Raw genomic sequence first — 15759 nt, forward strand, 5'->3', positions numbered from 1 at the left:
CAGGCTGAAGTTTCCTAATTAATTTAGTAGAAGGTTCAGAAATGTCCACTACAGACATAATAGTGTCTGTTCTTAATTTTGCTCTTCATCAGGTATAGTGATGTGACTCTGGATGATGGAATGTATATATAGTATTTACTGACAGCAGCTACCATAATAAAAGACATTTTGTAAAACCAAATTAATATATCTGTAGGCCTGATTTTTTTCAAAACATACTTTAATATGTGGTTTTATTTATTTATTTATTTTTGGTTTGGTTTTTCCAGACACTGTTTCTCTGTGTAGCCCCCCGGCTGTCCTAGAACTCACTCTGTAGACCAGACTAGCCTCGAACTCTCGAACTCAGAAATCCGTCTGCCTCTGCCTCCCAAGTGCTGGGATTAAAGGCATGCGCCACCACCACCTGGGCTTAATATGTGTTCTTAAATGATATAACCTCCCTTCAAGCCCACCACCCACCAGAGGTAGTAGAAAAGAAAGGTTATAAGATTACGGGGGAAGTGAACATTACAAATTGTTCAAATTTGTAATTGTTCAAATTTTGTTTGTTACAAATTGTTCTTTGGAGCATATCCAATCTGCATTGTCAGGAAATCAGCAGTTCACTTCACAGGAACCAGCAGTGGCAGCTCTATCTACTTCCAAACACTTCATAAATATACCAACAGTCCAGCTCAGAAAGTGTCAGAATAGCAAATACGAATCAGCAACTGTGGTACTACCTAGCAGAATCAACCAGGTCTCATTTGAATCTGCATGAGTCAGCAGAAGTGACCAGGACCAGGAGGGATGCCAGGAGTTCTCTGTTGTCCCCCTTTCAAGAAAGTGAAAATCAGTGAAGACAAAGATGGAAGACAAACCAATGAAGAAGACTTGCAAAGCTAGCTATGCAAGTCTTCTATCACTGTCTGTTGAGTCCTATTTATACTACCTCCAAATATCACTTGTCCTTTCACAGAGCCCCCCACAGTTCCCCATCCCCTTTTACTATACATCTTTGTTGAAATTCCTGACCCTCTTCATATCATCTATGAATCCTCCTGAAACTGATCCTGCCCCCTTTTCCCCCTCCCCTTTCTCTCTTCCTCCAAAATTCCTCCTACCCTCTACCTCCCCTGCATATTTTGTTCCCTGTTCTAAGAAGGATTGAAGCACCCACACTTGGTTTTCCTTCTTCATGAGCTTCATGTGGTCTGTGAGTTGAATCTTGGGTATTGTGAGCTTCTGGACTAATATCCAATTATCAGTGAGTGAATACCATATGTGTTCTTTTGTGATTGGATTACCTCACTCAGGATGATACTTTCTAGTTCCATCCATGTGCCTAAGAATTTCTTGAATTCATTGGTTTTAATAGCTGAGTAATACTCCATTATGTAAATGTACCACATTCTCTGTATCCATTCCTCTGTTGAAGGACATCTGGGTTCTTTCCAGCTTCTGGCTATTATAAATAAGGCTGCTATGAACATAGCGGAGCATATGTCCTTGTTGTATGTTGGAGTATTTTTTGGGTATATGCCTAAGAGTAGTATTGCTAGGTCCTCAGATAATGCTATGTCCAATTGTTTGAGGAAACTCCAGAATGATTTCCAGAGTCGTTGTACCAGTTTACAATTCCATCAACAATGGAGAAGTGTTCCTCTTTCTCCACATCCTTGCTAGCATCTGCTGTCACCTGAATCTTTGATTTGAGACATTCTGACTGGTATGAGGTCGAATCTCAGGGTTGTTTTGATTTGCATTTCCCTGATGACTAAGGATGTTGAACATTTGGTTAGGTGCTTCTTGGTCATTCGAGTTTCCTCAGTTGAGAATTCTTTGTTTAGCTCTGCACCCCATTTTTAATGGGGTTATTTGTTTCTCTGAACTCTAACTTCTTGATTCTTTGTATATATTGGATATTAGCCCTCTATCAGATGTAGAATTGGTAAAGATCTTTTCCCAATCTGTGGGTTTCCATGTTGTCCTATTAACAATGTCCTTTGCCTTACAGAAGCTTTGCAATTTTATGAGGTCCCATTTGAGGATTCATGATCTTAGAGCATAAGCCATTGGTTTAGGTATTTTTCCCCTGTGCCTAAGTAGTCGAGTGTTTTCCCCACCTTCTCTTCAATTAGTTTCAGTATATCTGGTTTTATGTGAAGATCCTTTATCCACTTGGACTTGAGCTTTGTACAAGCAGATAAGAATGGATCAATTTGCATTCTTCTACATGTTGTCCTCCAGTTGAACCAGCAGGATTTGTTGAAAATGCTGTTCTTTTTCCACTGGACAGTTTTAGCTCCTTTGTCAAAGATCAAGTGACGATAGATGTGTGGGTTCATTTCTGGGTGTTCAATTCTATTCCATTGATCTTCCTGCCTGTCTATATTCTAATACCATGCAGTTTTTAATCACTATTGCTCTGTATTACAGCTTTAGGTTATGCAAAATTTCCAACTAAGATCATCTTTAATCATTTCATAACTATACTACATGTACCCTAATTTTAATGTCTTCAATTAGTTAGCCAAATAAATAAGAGAATCTTCCTTTTATTGTACTAGACAGTATCATAGAAATATAATGTGGGTGGGCTGTGTACTGTGTCCCTCTTACTTTATTTATAGTTATTTCTTAGTATTTCCTCAACTCAGTTATAATCTGTTAAAAGAGAACTTCTGCCATGTCTGTTTGTGATCTCATCCATCACTAGCTTCTAATTTTTACTTTAACATAATACTGACATCACACTCTTCACCACCTGTCATACTGAGGGACCCTAAGTGGTTTTTCCATTCCACACTCTCCTTATAGCTTCTCCCTCCAGCCTGGCATCAAGGCTAGGCCATATTCCATTCTGCACCCACAGGAACATTCTCGAGTAAAAATTCTCAGAGAAACTGCAGAATGTACTGACTAATAGTCTCCTGACCCCCTGGAAAGTCCCAGATAGAGTTCAATTGTGTGCCATGCTTGCTCACCAATAGATTTAAAGGTCAATATGCTTAGCCAATAATTTTGAACTGTAACCTTGCTGATGTAACCTGTGCCCCTAAAAAATATAAAAAATTAAAAAAAAAAATAAAAAAATATATAAAAACTGCTTTTAATTAATAGTCATTCGGGGTTACCTTCTAGTTGCTTGCTTTGAGGGACTAATTGAAGGTCACCCGGAAAATAAACTTTTTGCTTTTGTATCTGCATCTTGTTGTCTCACTTGGGTGTGTCTTGAAGTAAGTACCACTGACCAAGGGTCGGAGTCTTACAATACCGTCGCTAGTAACTGAACTGCCCCTATAAATTCATGGAGTATGGGAATGGATAGTTTCCAGTCTCTGCTTTTATGTGATTACTAATACCCAGAGTGACCTTTTGAATAAGTAGCCAATGTTACTTCTGAACCCTCCAGGACTTATTTTTGTTTTCTTTGTTTCTCTGTGTAATCCTCAATGTTCTGGAACTCATACTGTAGACCTTGCGGGCCTTGAATCCAGAGATCTGCCTGCCTCTGCCTTCCAATTACTGGGATTAAAGGCATTCACCATCACCACCTGTCTTCCAGGGCTTCTTATTCTGCATCACTCTCAGACCCGCTGTGGCCCTTGGCTCTCCAGTGATTCACCATAATGCTATTTAATGCATTCATCTTGAGAATTAGTCATATTTACTTTTTCTGTAAATGTGTATTGTTTTTAGTTACTTTGCTCAATTAAAAGTAGAGTTTGAGTGTTCTTTTTTTCTTATTTTGTTTTGTTTAACTAAAAATTAACTAAATGTAAACTAAAATGTACCCAAAACAAAAGAGGTATAAACAGACAGGTAGGAGGTACAGATTAATATTGCTTGGTGCTCATTAAATCACTCTGCTTGTTTTATTAATATTTTCACACAGATACACTCCTACTTCCACACTGCACATAACTGCTAGTTTAATGCTTGCATTCCTACACTGCAGACACTAGCCAGAGTTCAGAGACCATCTTGTTTCCACTTATTTGTACATCAGTGTTTTCTACATGTTTCATTCATAACAAATAGATAAATGAAAGATTATACATTTTAATGAAGTGAATTAATAACAGAGAAATAGTAGGAACTATATTGTTTTCAATATGATTATGGTGTTATTTTAATTGTTCGTATTTCTATAATGAATAGACAATGTGTTTTCAATCTGTACTTTTTAGAGTGTCTTCATGAAATAATCCAAATTTTACATTATCTCCTTTTCATATATACCTTACTTTTAAATTCAGTATCCTTATTTAAAAGGATAGTATATATTTACTCCTCCCTACAAGTAGAATATAATTTAATAACAATCATTCTGATCTATTTGCTATATACACATTCATGTAGCATTTTCTGTAGGTTTATATGAAAAGCAAAAAATAAAATGAGCAATGTCTGTCAATGAATTTGGAGAGTCCATGAAGTCTCTTGGACTTATGTAGGTCTTCTATTTGCCAACTAGTTTCTTTCTAGAAGCATTCAATTAAATGTAGAGTGCTGCATATTTGTGTTTCTGGCCCAAGGCAAATTCTCTCAAGAGTAGCTGGCCATCCTTATAGCTGAGACACAGGAACATGTTAAGTTCGTGCCTTCTGTACAATACTGCCATTCCTTCCCCAGTTACAACTAGTCTAAGAGAACCTGGGGATTACCCTTACAGTACTCTAGGAAGAAAAGTGCAGGTGCACAAATAAATGAAACAATAACATACAGAAATGACACATTTTCAGATCTCTTCCAATGAGCCCTGGGCTAGGACACTGTGTGTAGTTGATGGCCAATGTAGACAGCTGTGTTAGTCACATTCTTCTTGGCTTTCACTGGTTTAGGCAAATGGGACATTGAGTAGAGCCTCACATACTATGTAATTAAAATAAAGACCCTGTGCTGTAAGTTCATCTGTACTTTCAGCTTTTGGATTCTGAATGAGAATGTAATGGATCTCTCTTTCCTTTGGATGATCTATTTGCTAAGAAATTGTAGGTTTGTCACTGAAAGAAAATGTAGCAAACACTGACAACTAGCCTGAAGAATGGAGATAGAGGCTCCAATACGATTACTCAGCAATGACCTATATATATCAAAGGTCACATTATCAACCCAGCCCCTTCACTCAAAGGTAATGCTTTTTAACATAAACTGAGTTTAACTTGTGTATCTCTCACTGTGATGATTATACAAATAAATATAAATTGTTCATTAATATAATAGCTTTAGACATAGACAGAGTCTTTGAATTACTTATTCCTTTTATTGAATGCCTCTTTGGTTCTTCTATCCTAACTCTGTCTTCTCATATAAAGCTAATCTATATCTGTGTAAGGAGACAGTGGCTTTGAGTTGATGCTTTTGTCAGAGTTTCAGCAAGCATTCAGCCAAAAAAAAATCAAAGTAAGGAATGGATAAATTATTAAATATATTATAGTACATTTTCAGCTGCCAAGCCTGAAACATATGATTACAGACATTTGCATTCTAAGGCATTAGTATAATCAATAGATATTTTTAAAGCTTATTCTAACCATCAAGAACACAATAAAATGAATAGCAGATTCCATGAACTGATGCAAAATAATAAAGGACACATGAGGAAGCACTTGCTAAATATAGAAATTATTGTGAAAATAGTGCATGGCTCTCTCATAGCCTTTACTCTTTGTTACACACTGCCTTTAGTATTATGTGTGCTGTCTATCATCTATCTATCTATCTATCTATCTATCTATCTATCTATCTATCTATCTATCTCTATCTCCCTATCTATCTATCTATCTATCTATCTATCTATCTATCTCCCTATCTATCTATCTATCTATCTATCTATCTATCTATCTATCTAATCAATCCATTTGTCTGTCAACTCATCAGTTTGTCTATCTATATTTCATTTGTCTATTTATTATCTAGCCATATTTACATATGTTACCCAATCACTTGGTGATTTATATATTTATATCATCAGGCATAACAGTTTATGTAGTTCCAAAACTTGTTCATTTCTCTCTGGTTTTGATCTGAAATTTTAATTCTGACTCTCTGATCTCAGAGTATATATTATTTTAAAAAATTATATCACATTATTTGAGTGTGTACCTAGATATGTGTGCATGCATGTTTGGGAGATCACAGGACAATGTGGAGGATGTTTCTCTCCCCCAGACATTGCATTGGATTGACTGATCCAGTTTATATTGGCAGGTATCAGGTTCACAACTTCCTCCTCTTTCTTTTCCTCCTCCTCCTCTTCCTCCTTCTCCACCTCTTCCTTCTCATCTTCCTCTTTCTCCTCATCCTCTTCGTCTCTTTTTGAGACAGGGTTTCACTCCATAGTCCAGGATATCCTGAAACTCACCACATAACCCATGCTGATCTCAAACTTTACTGCAGACCTGCTACCTAAGCCTCACGAGTTCTAAGATATGAGCCACTCTATCAAGCTTCAGAGGTCCTAATATTAGCCTTGCTTTATTGTTCCCTCATAAAAACCAGAAGTAATAATTTGCATAAATGTTAGTGCTGTAGATAAAGGTAAGTGAAATTCTGAATTATAGAATGAAGCATTAATTATTCAGTTAATTAATGAAGCATTAGTTATTCAGTTTTTTCTTTTCTTTTTGATTTAATATGTCTTATTTAGTGCCAGGGATCAAACCCAGAGCTCTTTGTATGCTATGTATGTTCCACAAACTGAAGTCACATCTCCAGCCCTTCTTTTCTTAATAAGAAGCCCCATCCATCTGTATCCATGCATTTCCCTCAGGAAGCATAGGCGGTTATTTTAGATATTACCAGAGCTGGCTCAAGAGAGTTGCCCAAGACATGGATCACCAAATATCTGAAAGTACGTTAATGAGAACTACAGGACTAAGGACTGGTTTCCAAATAGAAGTCTCTTGATTTTTCTCTGACATGAAGCAGGCCTGTCACACTTAACAGAGGCAGGCAGAACACTCTCTCCATTTGCATTCACCATCGTTAAAGGCATCCACATTTCATACTGTTGACACGCCTGGTTCTTGTCAATGTGAGATGTATACAGCCTCATGAACTAACTCTCCTCCCTCACAGATTTAATTAAGTTAATTGCATACCATGACTCTTTTTCTATCTGCTTGATTAGTGACCAGTGAAAAATTGATTGTTGCTCAATCCCTTGGTGATTTATTTTTCTCCAGGGACAACAGAGTGTACTGTTTCTTCATATTCAGTATCTTTGTGGTGGAAATGTTGTTAAGTGCATTTTAGAAGTAAAAACAAAGACTATATAATAAATACCCATTTTGATGATTTTCCTCCCGTTCAATGTCACTATATGAGTGTCTTATTTGTTAGTAGCAATAATGTATCATTAAGTTCTATATGTCAAAATGTTGGTTTTGTTTGTAATTCTTTCCAGGGTTAGTATCACATAATAATTAAGCACTTTAACTCTGAAACTCAGTGTTTGGCAGTGCCTGTAAGCTGGATGAATTAGAGCATACTACTTAACTCCTCTGTGCCTTGTTCTGAAACTATAAGACAAGGAGAATGATAGGCTCTGTTTCATAAGGCTGCTGTGAAGATCATGTATCAACACATAGAAAATACTTAGCATAGTCCCTGAAATAGTGTAGAACTTAATAAATAGTAATCTTCACTCTTTTTTATTTATTTTATAACTTCCTAGGGGAAATCAGTTAACCATATGTTATATACTTCTGCTTAAGAAAAAGGAGGAGAAAATGTGGCTTGGAAATTTTAACATCAGCAACACATTGTACTATAAAAGAAGAGGAACTATATCAATTCTTAGATGCTCTGAGAAACATATATGCTCCAGTGTGCACATTATCATAGCCTTTTGCTCCTATCAAGAATAATACTTACTTGAGGGCAAAGGTCAAAATTTTTCAATTTTTTTAAATTAAAAATTAGTTTTAAAGGGTTACAGAGTTTCCTAGCAGGTTTTTACAAAACTGAAACTAGGTTTACCCTAGAGACATAATGAATAGAGGCATGTTGACTCTGAGATGACTTTTGCCATGTCACTTCCCATCTCCAAGAAATTAACAGTGACAGGTATTGTAGCTTAACTTCAAAGATATAATTTTACCTACCTTTCCAAAGTTCCTTCTCTTAGACTCAACAAAGATTCTTCACAGTTTTTTTGTAAAACAGATTATACTGTTATTTAATTTCATAAAACTTTATCATTTATTAATTTCATACATATTTGTTATATGCTTTGATTTTATGTTCTCTCCATTCCCTCATTTCCAATTCCTCTCCTCTTCTTCCTATCATTATTCTGTCCGAATTTCATAGTTTCTTTGTTTACTTGTCTTTTCAAACCAAGGAGTCTACTTAGCTCTACATGAGTGAGTATGAGGTCAAACACTAGAGTGTGGGTAGCTTCTCAGGGGTCATGTCTTTACAAAACCTGACCCTTCCTCCCCAAACAGCCCCTAATTGCCAAGAGGTCCCAGCTTCTATTTTCACAAAACCTACAACATAACTACAATTATCTTAGTTAGGGTTTGGCTGCTGTGAACAGACACCATGACCAAGGAAACTCTTTTAAAGATTTAATTAAGGTTGGCTTACAGGTTTGGAGGTTCAGTCCATTATCATCAAGGCTGGAACACAGCGGCATCCAGGCAGGCATGGTGCAGGCAGAGCTGAGAGTTCTACATCTTTCTTCTGAAAGCCACTAGGAGAAGATTGACTTCCAAGCACCTAGGATGAGGGTATTAAAGCCCATGCCCACAGTGACACACCTACTCCTATAATGCTACATCTCCTAAATCTGCCACTCCCTGGACCAAGCATAAACAAACCATTACAACAGGAAATGACTCTCACTTGAAAAGTAAAAATGATTAACTGTCTTTTCCATCAAATCTAAAATTATCTTTTCAATATTAGACCTCAGTGAGCTCAACTATACTTCAACGAACTTTCTAAATTAATTTTAGCTGTTTGATAATTTGATAAACATAAGAATTAATCAGGTACTTGTCAGATGGAGTTGACTTAGATACAAGTCAGGAATGAATATGTTTGGTGAGGTATGTATGTTGAAGACTAATATTAAGACCTCCTACAAACCTAGCATTGTACAGTGTTGATCATAATTGGATCTCACCTCAAAATATAGGCTCAGATTTTAAACACTGCCTAACTTTTTAACTGAGAATCTCTCCCTACTATATTTTATCATAACTATAAATTAATTTTATTCTCTCTTTTTATGACCCCATTGTATAACATCTGCTTAAATCAAGGAAGGATTAACTCCAGACATCTCCTAGACATTCCTTTGTTTTGTTTTTAAATAAAACTTGTACAGATAGAAGTATGTTCTCTACTTAATGAGCCATATATAAATTATCATCTGGTTAAAAATAGGTATAAATATGCAGCAACTATGCAATACAGCACAGAGAACAGTTTGAATAACAAACTGGTTATTTAAATAACTGTCACCAATGTTTTATTCTTCTACTAAGAAAAAATTATCTCATAGATTCAAATACTTGCCAAATTTCACACTGTTGGCATGAATCATAGCAATCTGGGACTACATCCCTTGTTGTCCCAACTTTTCAAAAGTTTACCTTATCAAGATAAATTACTTAATTAGTTTTGAAGAAAGTAGGAGGCAGACTAGGTCTGAGCTATAAATCTATAATTAGCAACAAAATGAAGTCACTATAACTGAATTATTAGATTTTTTTTATCCAGCCAAGATCATCTAAGACCAAGCATCATATGTGTCAAAACTGAAAGGGAAGCAAACCATAAATGTGTGTGTGTGTGTGTGTGAGCATGTGTCTATTTGCCTATTCATGGGTGTGTGTTAGATTTTGAATATCTGTCTCCTATATTCATGTAATTTAAAACTGGTGAATTTAAGATTACAGGTAGACCAATGAACAAGCTCGTCTAAACTGTACCAGCTGTCATGCCTGTCACAGTAACCCTGATGGGAAACTTCATATTATTATTCCAGCTTATAACTATGTTATTTATGTTCTCTCCTCTTATGTGTCAACTTTCCCACTAACACTGAGCCTCCATTTCTTCCTTTCTAAAGAGAGCTATTTGTGCTTTGAGTTTCATACTGACAATAGCTCTCAACACATGATCACTAATCTAGAAGTATGTTTTGAAAGAATATTTAAAAACTTTTAACAACTCAACTGTCCCTGGCCATGCATTAGCACACATATATTGTTTTTATTTCTATGAATCTATGAAGTAGGAATCAGATTAAGGTTTTCTTTGTCCTGTCTTCCATTGCATTTCCCTTTCCATAATCCCATCCTAAAAAAAAAAATCAATACATGACCATGGTCTCCATACTATCAGATAAACTTTTAATGTGCTTTTAACTCCCTGAGAATCAGCAGTCCCTTCTAACCTAGTAGGCACCAGTGTGCAAAACCTGCTTAGCATATTATGAACAGGAGCAGAGTTTCATAGACATAGTTTTGTTTAGAGGACTCTTACAATAGCCCAAGTCTTAGGACTGGGTTGTGCTTATATATATATATATATATATATATATATATATATATATATATATCAGTAATTAATGAAAAATTGGGCCATAGATTTGAAAGAAAATGAGAAGGTATATATGGGAAGGTTTGAAAGAGGAAAGGGAAGAAGAAATTATGTAATTATAATCTAAAAATATAAAAGCAATCAATTTTAAAAGAAATTTAAAAGTCACAGTAAAATAAAACTGCCATTACCCAAGCAAATGTTAGTCGAAAAGGTCCAATCTGAGAGTACAGTGAACAGCCACCCCACTTCATGGTACACAATGCTACTCTGTGTTATACACCCACCCTACTCCATGGTACACCCACCCTGCTCCATGGTATACCAACTGTACTCCTGTTATACTCACTCCACTCCAGGGTACTCTGCCCTACTCCATGGTACACCAACCCGACTTCACAGGACACCCACTCTACCCCATTTTATATTACAAGTAGACCCTTGATCCTTGGACTTTTCCTAAAATTTTTGCAAATGCTGTAAGTTATAAATCACTCAGACCTTCTTGATTTACTTTGTAATGTTTACCTGGAATATAAGAAAATCCATAAATCAAAACTGTTTAGAGATTTACCACAGATAAGTGTTTGAAGAAATATGCTTATCTTGAATGTAATTCACAATGTATAGATGCATTGAACATTATGGTTGATGTCATTAATAGGTACAATGTTCACATATTGGTTAAATAGCTATAAATAAAAATAAATAAACCAATCTTATCATGATAATTCATTAAGTTTAAACATTATTACTAAAAATATCTGAGCCATTTGTTTAAGAATATAATATCAGAATCTAGCCTTTGCATAGGCCGCTTCTCATAGACACTGACAGGTACATATATTGTCTGTGGGTCAACTAACAAATATATCAATACCAGAATTTATTATGTTGAAAGTAAGTCAACATCAGAAAGGGTATTGGTATAATACATGCTACTCTCCAGCCCATTCAGTGCCTCCTGCTGGAAATAAGATCCTGTCTGCTGGTTCTTGCTCTGAACCCCAACCCACCCTCAGAAGGGTGTTAGTAGAAAGGTGTCAGTATCCATGTAGCAGAACCACACTTCTGCTATATGGACACTGACACCTCTCTTTAAAGCCTCTTTCATGCTGTCTGTCTCTAGTACTAAGACCTAGATCCCCTTGTAGCTTAATGCTATTGCCTTTCTATCTGTTCTTGGTGTTAGTTCTTCTAATGAACTCCTTAATCTCAGGGGATTCATCTTGATGTCTTCTTGAATATCCTCTCCTGTCTACCAATTTGAAACAATGTTCTCTACCTAATGTATAAATCATCTATTCTGTCCTGTCTTTGGATTTCCTTTACATATATATATTTCTGTCTGACTGAATTTCTACCTTGCTCTGGTAATATTGTTTCCCTCTCATCCCTAAAGATACACCCTTCCAAAAAAATAGAAAAAAAAAGAACATCTAACATTTATTTCACATTTATAACATGCACATGCATAGCACTATGAGCTTTAATTGAATAAATATTCTCCTGTGGTGCGAGTGTTCTAAAAGGTCAAGAGCATTAACTCCTCTATGTGTAGAAGAAACCAAACACAGAAAGTAACATTGCTTACTAGGCTTCTACTGTGCACTCTGGGCCATTTTGTGATGACCTAAAATGACTATTCCTAGGAAAAAAATAATTACAGTAATGGAAAAGAGGAAGGAGGAGGAAGAGGAAAAAGAGAAGGAAGATGAGGAGGAAGAGGAAGAGGAGGAGAAAAAAGAAGAAAATGGAGAACAGAAGAGGGAGAATGAGGAGAAGGGAGAGATGAGGAGGAGGAAAAAGGAAGAGAAGTTAGATGTTGTTGTTGTTTGGGAGCTAGAGAGATGACTCAGCAGTTATGAGCCCTTGCTTCTTTTGCAGATGACCCAGGTTTGGTTCCTAGAACCCATACCAGGTAGTGAATAGCATGTAATTCTAGTTCTACAGAATCCAAGGTCCACTTCTGGCTTCTACAGGCACCTGCACATATTTGAATCACATACATGTATTCAGGTAGACACACATGCTCACAAAAGAAATGAATTAAACGTTTAACAAAAGAAGTTATTTAAACCATGTCTATGCTGTTTCCTTGCCTTTTGTTAGAAACTACAGTTGCTATGGAAAAAGAACAGCTCGGGATGCATAGCGGTACTATGTTCAAAGAGTCACTGCCTATGCATGTAGTTAAAACTGAAAGAGCACGTGGCTAAAAATGGACATGCATAGCCTTGGCTTCTTTATTGGTACAATGGAGATTTCCAGTATTCCCTTTAATAATTAAGTCAGTAGCCTTCTCGCCCTCTTCATTCCACTTTATAAAGCTACTGAATATCTCACAGAGAGCATGTAGAACTTACAAAGCTGGCACAGTAGACCTATTTTTCCAGCATGCTATATTTTCTTTCCCAGTTCTCCTAAAAGCATACTCTACCCATCAAAATTCAATCTCTTGACTAGCAATTTTTTTATTAAGAGCTTTCTCATACCCCCCATGAATAATTTCCTTCTTCTAAAGTTTTCTATGTTATAATTTATCTGTGTAACACTGCTATTCTGTTAATATCTATCATAGCATCTTCATGAAAATTATAAGTATCTTAAAGACATTGCTGATATACTCAGTTATCTTTCTGGATATACTCTGAAATAATAACTGAGTATAATCAGTTATAATATCTGAATACTCAATTATTTTTCCTATGTGGTAGCAAACACAATTTGCAAATAGTTTATGTCAGTATACTTCATTGATTGAACTGACAGGAGTATCCAGAAGTAGAATTTGTCTGGCTGATCTTTGTATTTGAACATCTTGAAAACTGACACTTGACACTAATCAAAGGCAAAGCATTTGCTTGACCACACAAGTGATTTTTTTTCTAGAATCCTCCAAGTAAAGGTCTCCATGTGTTAGCTGAATGAGTGAAATTATTCTCTCTGAAAGTGTGTTGGCCACAGTTCACCGATTTTTAAAAGTGTTACCCTTTAGTTATTAATATGGGGCACAATAATGTAATACCCTCATATTGCATTTGCTATATGTAAGATAAAACTAAATGAAATGAAAAAAATATTTCTTTTGAAAAGGTATAGATGTCTGTGTTCTGATCTATGGGGGAATTTGAGAAAAATATCTTCTAGCGTATTCTCTAAAAGTTTCTCAGGAAAATCTTTGCCTCCCTCCCCTGCTGCTGCAGAGAGAGAACAAGCAACCTTTCATGATACAGGCACACATGGAGAAACTTCATTCATCCTGGATTAAATGTGGTATAACTCAGAAATAGAAGAGCAGAGGCATGCACACCTAGAATTCTAGCTCTCTCAAACCCAAGCCAGGAACATATGGATTTTGTGGCCAATCATGCCCACATAGTGAAAGCCTGTTCCATTTCAAACAACAACAAAATACCAATAAATAAGAAGTAAACCCTGGGAATGGGAAATCTATATTACAGGGAAGCTCAGTCTAATCAGTTCATTTGATAACTTGTTGATTAGCATAAGATAAATTTAATTACAAAAATCAATTTAGATATAAAGTATTTGTTACATAAAGCTAACATAATCTAAGGTCTTGCAAAGGTTCCTGGGTCTCTGATGATCTCTCTGGTATAGGTTGGTTTTTTTTTTTGCTTAATTTAGAAAGGTAATTCTGAGAGACAGCCCAGAAGAGTTGCTCCAGGAAAGTCTTCTTGTCTTTCTAGATTAGCTGGCTCTCTGCCTGTCCCTGTTGCATCATAGCCTTCCCATCATTCAAACATATAGAATAGCTCATGCAATTAATCCTTTTCATTTGCCCCCCCACCCAGCTCTCTAACTATAAGCTCCTTGACAATACACAAAATATATTTTTAAATTGTTTTTTGTTTTTAATTGCCTAGTGTAAGGTTGTCCCATAAAGACAAACAAGACTTTGTGGGAAAAAATAAAGAAGAGCATAGGTATACCTAACAAGAGGTCTAAATACAGAAATATTTTTTTCAGCAGCAGGAGGAACAACTGCCTTTCTTCAATCAGAGTGTTTATGCCCAGACAGCCCACAACTTCCAGGGCAGGAAATGGGAAGCTGACTAATCCTCCTGCCTCCACTTCTTATATCATAGTCTTGGTATGGAATATCGTGTCTGTCTGGGAATCAGCAGATAGTGTAGAAGCATTTACAACCACTGCCAACACCAAGGAAGGAAGATCATGAAATAAATCACAGACGTGTCTCTAGTTCCCACCCACTTCTGTGGCACACTGACAAGCACTTCTCCATGATGACCACACCGCCATGCAGGGTTAGCTATTATTCACTGTTTTAGGATAATACCAGTCATGGAAATGATGTACTGAATCCAAAAAGTTCTAGTTATATTAATTTAGGTTTGGGAAGAAAAAAAAATCTGACCTTGTTAATAGAGTCTTGTTGGGTCTCATTTTTCGTCATCTAAGAAATTAGGAGCAGAACTATCTCAACTTCCAAAATATCTAATTTTATAAAAGTTCAGCCAAATGCACTTGCTTTAGATGAAAAACATATTTTACAACTAATTTACAAAATCGCCTTGGTTAAGTTTGTTATGATGGTAATAACTTGAGGCAGGTCACAAATGTGTTTCCCATAATTATGCACAGCACTCTTTTTTGTTTTTCTTAGCCTTGTGGTTTGGAAAGATGACAGTTTAAAAAAGAACATGACTCAGTGTCTTCAATTGATGTCTTCAAAATCATGTGTCTTGAAAATCAAAGAACCGAAACAGTTTGCTTCTGCTATTCCACTGAATACTGAGGACCCCTATATTTGCTGTAGAAAGAAATATCAAATCTAGTATTCAATGAGAAGACTACACGTTATGAATGCACATAATCAAAATATACCCCCGATCACCAATACCTGTGGGATTGCCACAGTTGAGCATTAACAAAAAAGGAAAAAAAAATATGATTGAATTGTGCTGTGAAAGTAATTCTGGCTGTCATTTTGTCCTATTGACAGTGTCCTTTGCCTTACAGAAACTTTGCAATTTTATGAAGTCCCATTTGTCAATTCTTGATCTTAAAGCATATGCGATTGGTGTTCTGTTCAGGAACTTTTCCCCTGTGCCTAGGTATTCGAGGGTCTTCTCCACCTTCTCTTCTATTAGTTTCAGTGTATTTGGTCTTATGTGGAGGTCCTTTATCCATTTAGACTTGAGCTTTGTACAAGGAGATAAGAAT

This window comes from Grammomys surdaster, unplaced genomic scaffold (assembly GCF_004785775.1).
Source record: "Grammomys surdaster isolate TR1022 unplaced genomic scaffold, NIH_TR_1.0 126298, whole genome shotgun sequence".
NCBI lineage: Eukaryota > Metazoa > Chordata > Mammalia > Rodentia > Muridae > Grammomys > Grammomys surdaster.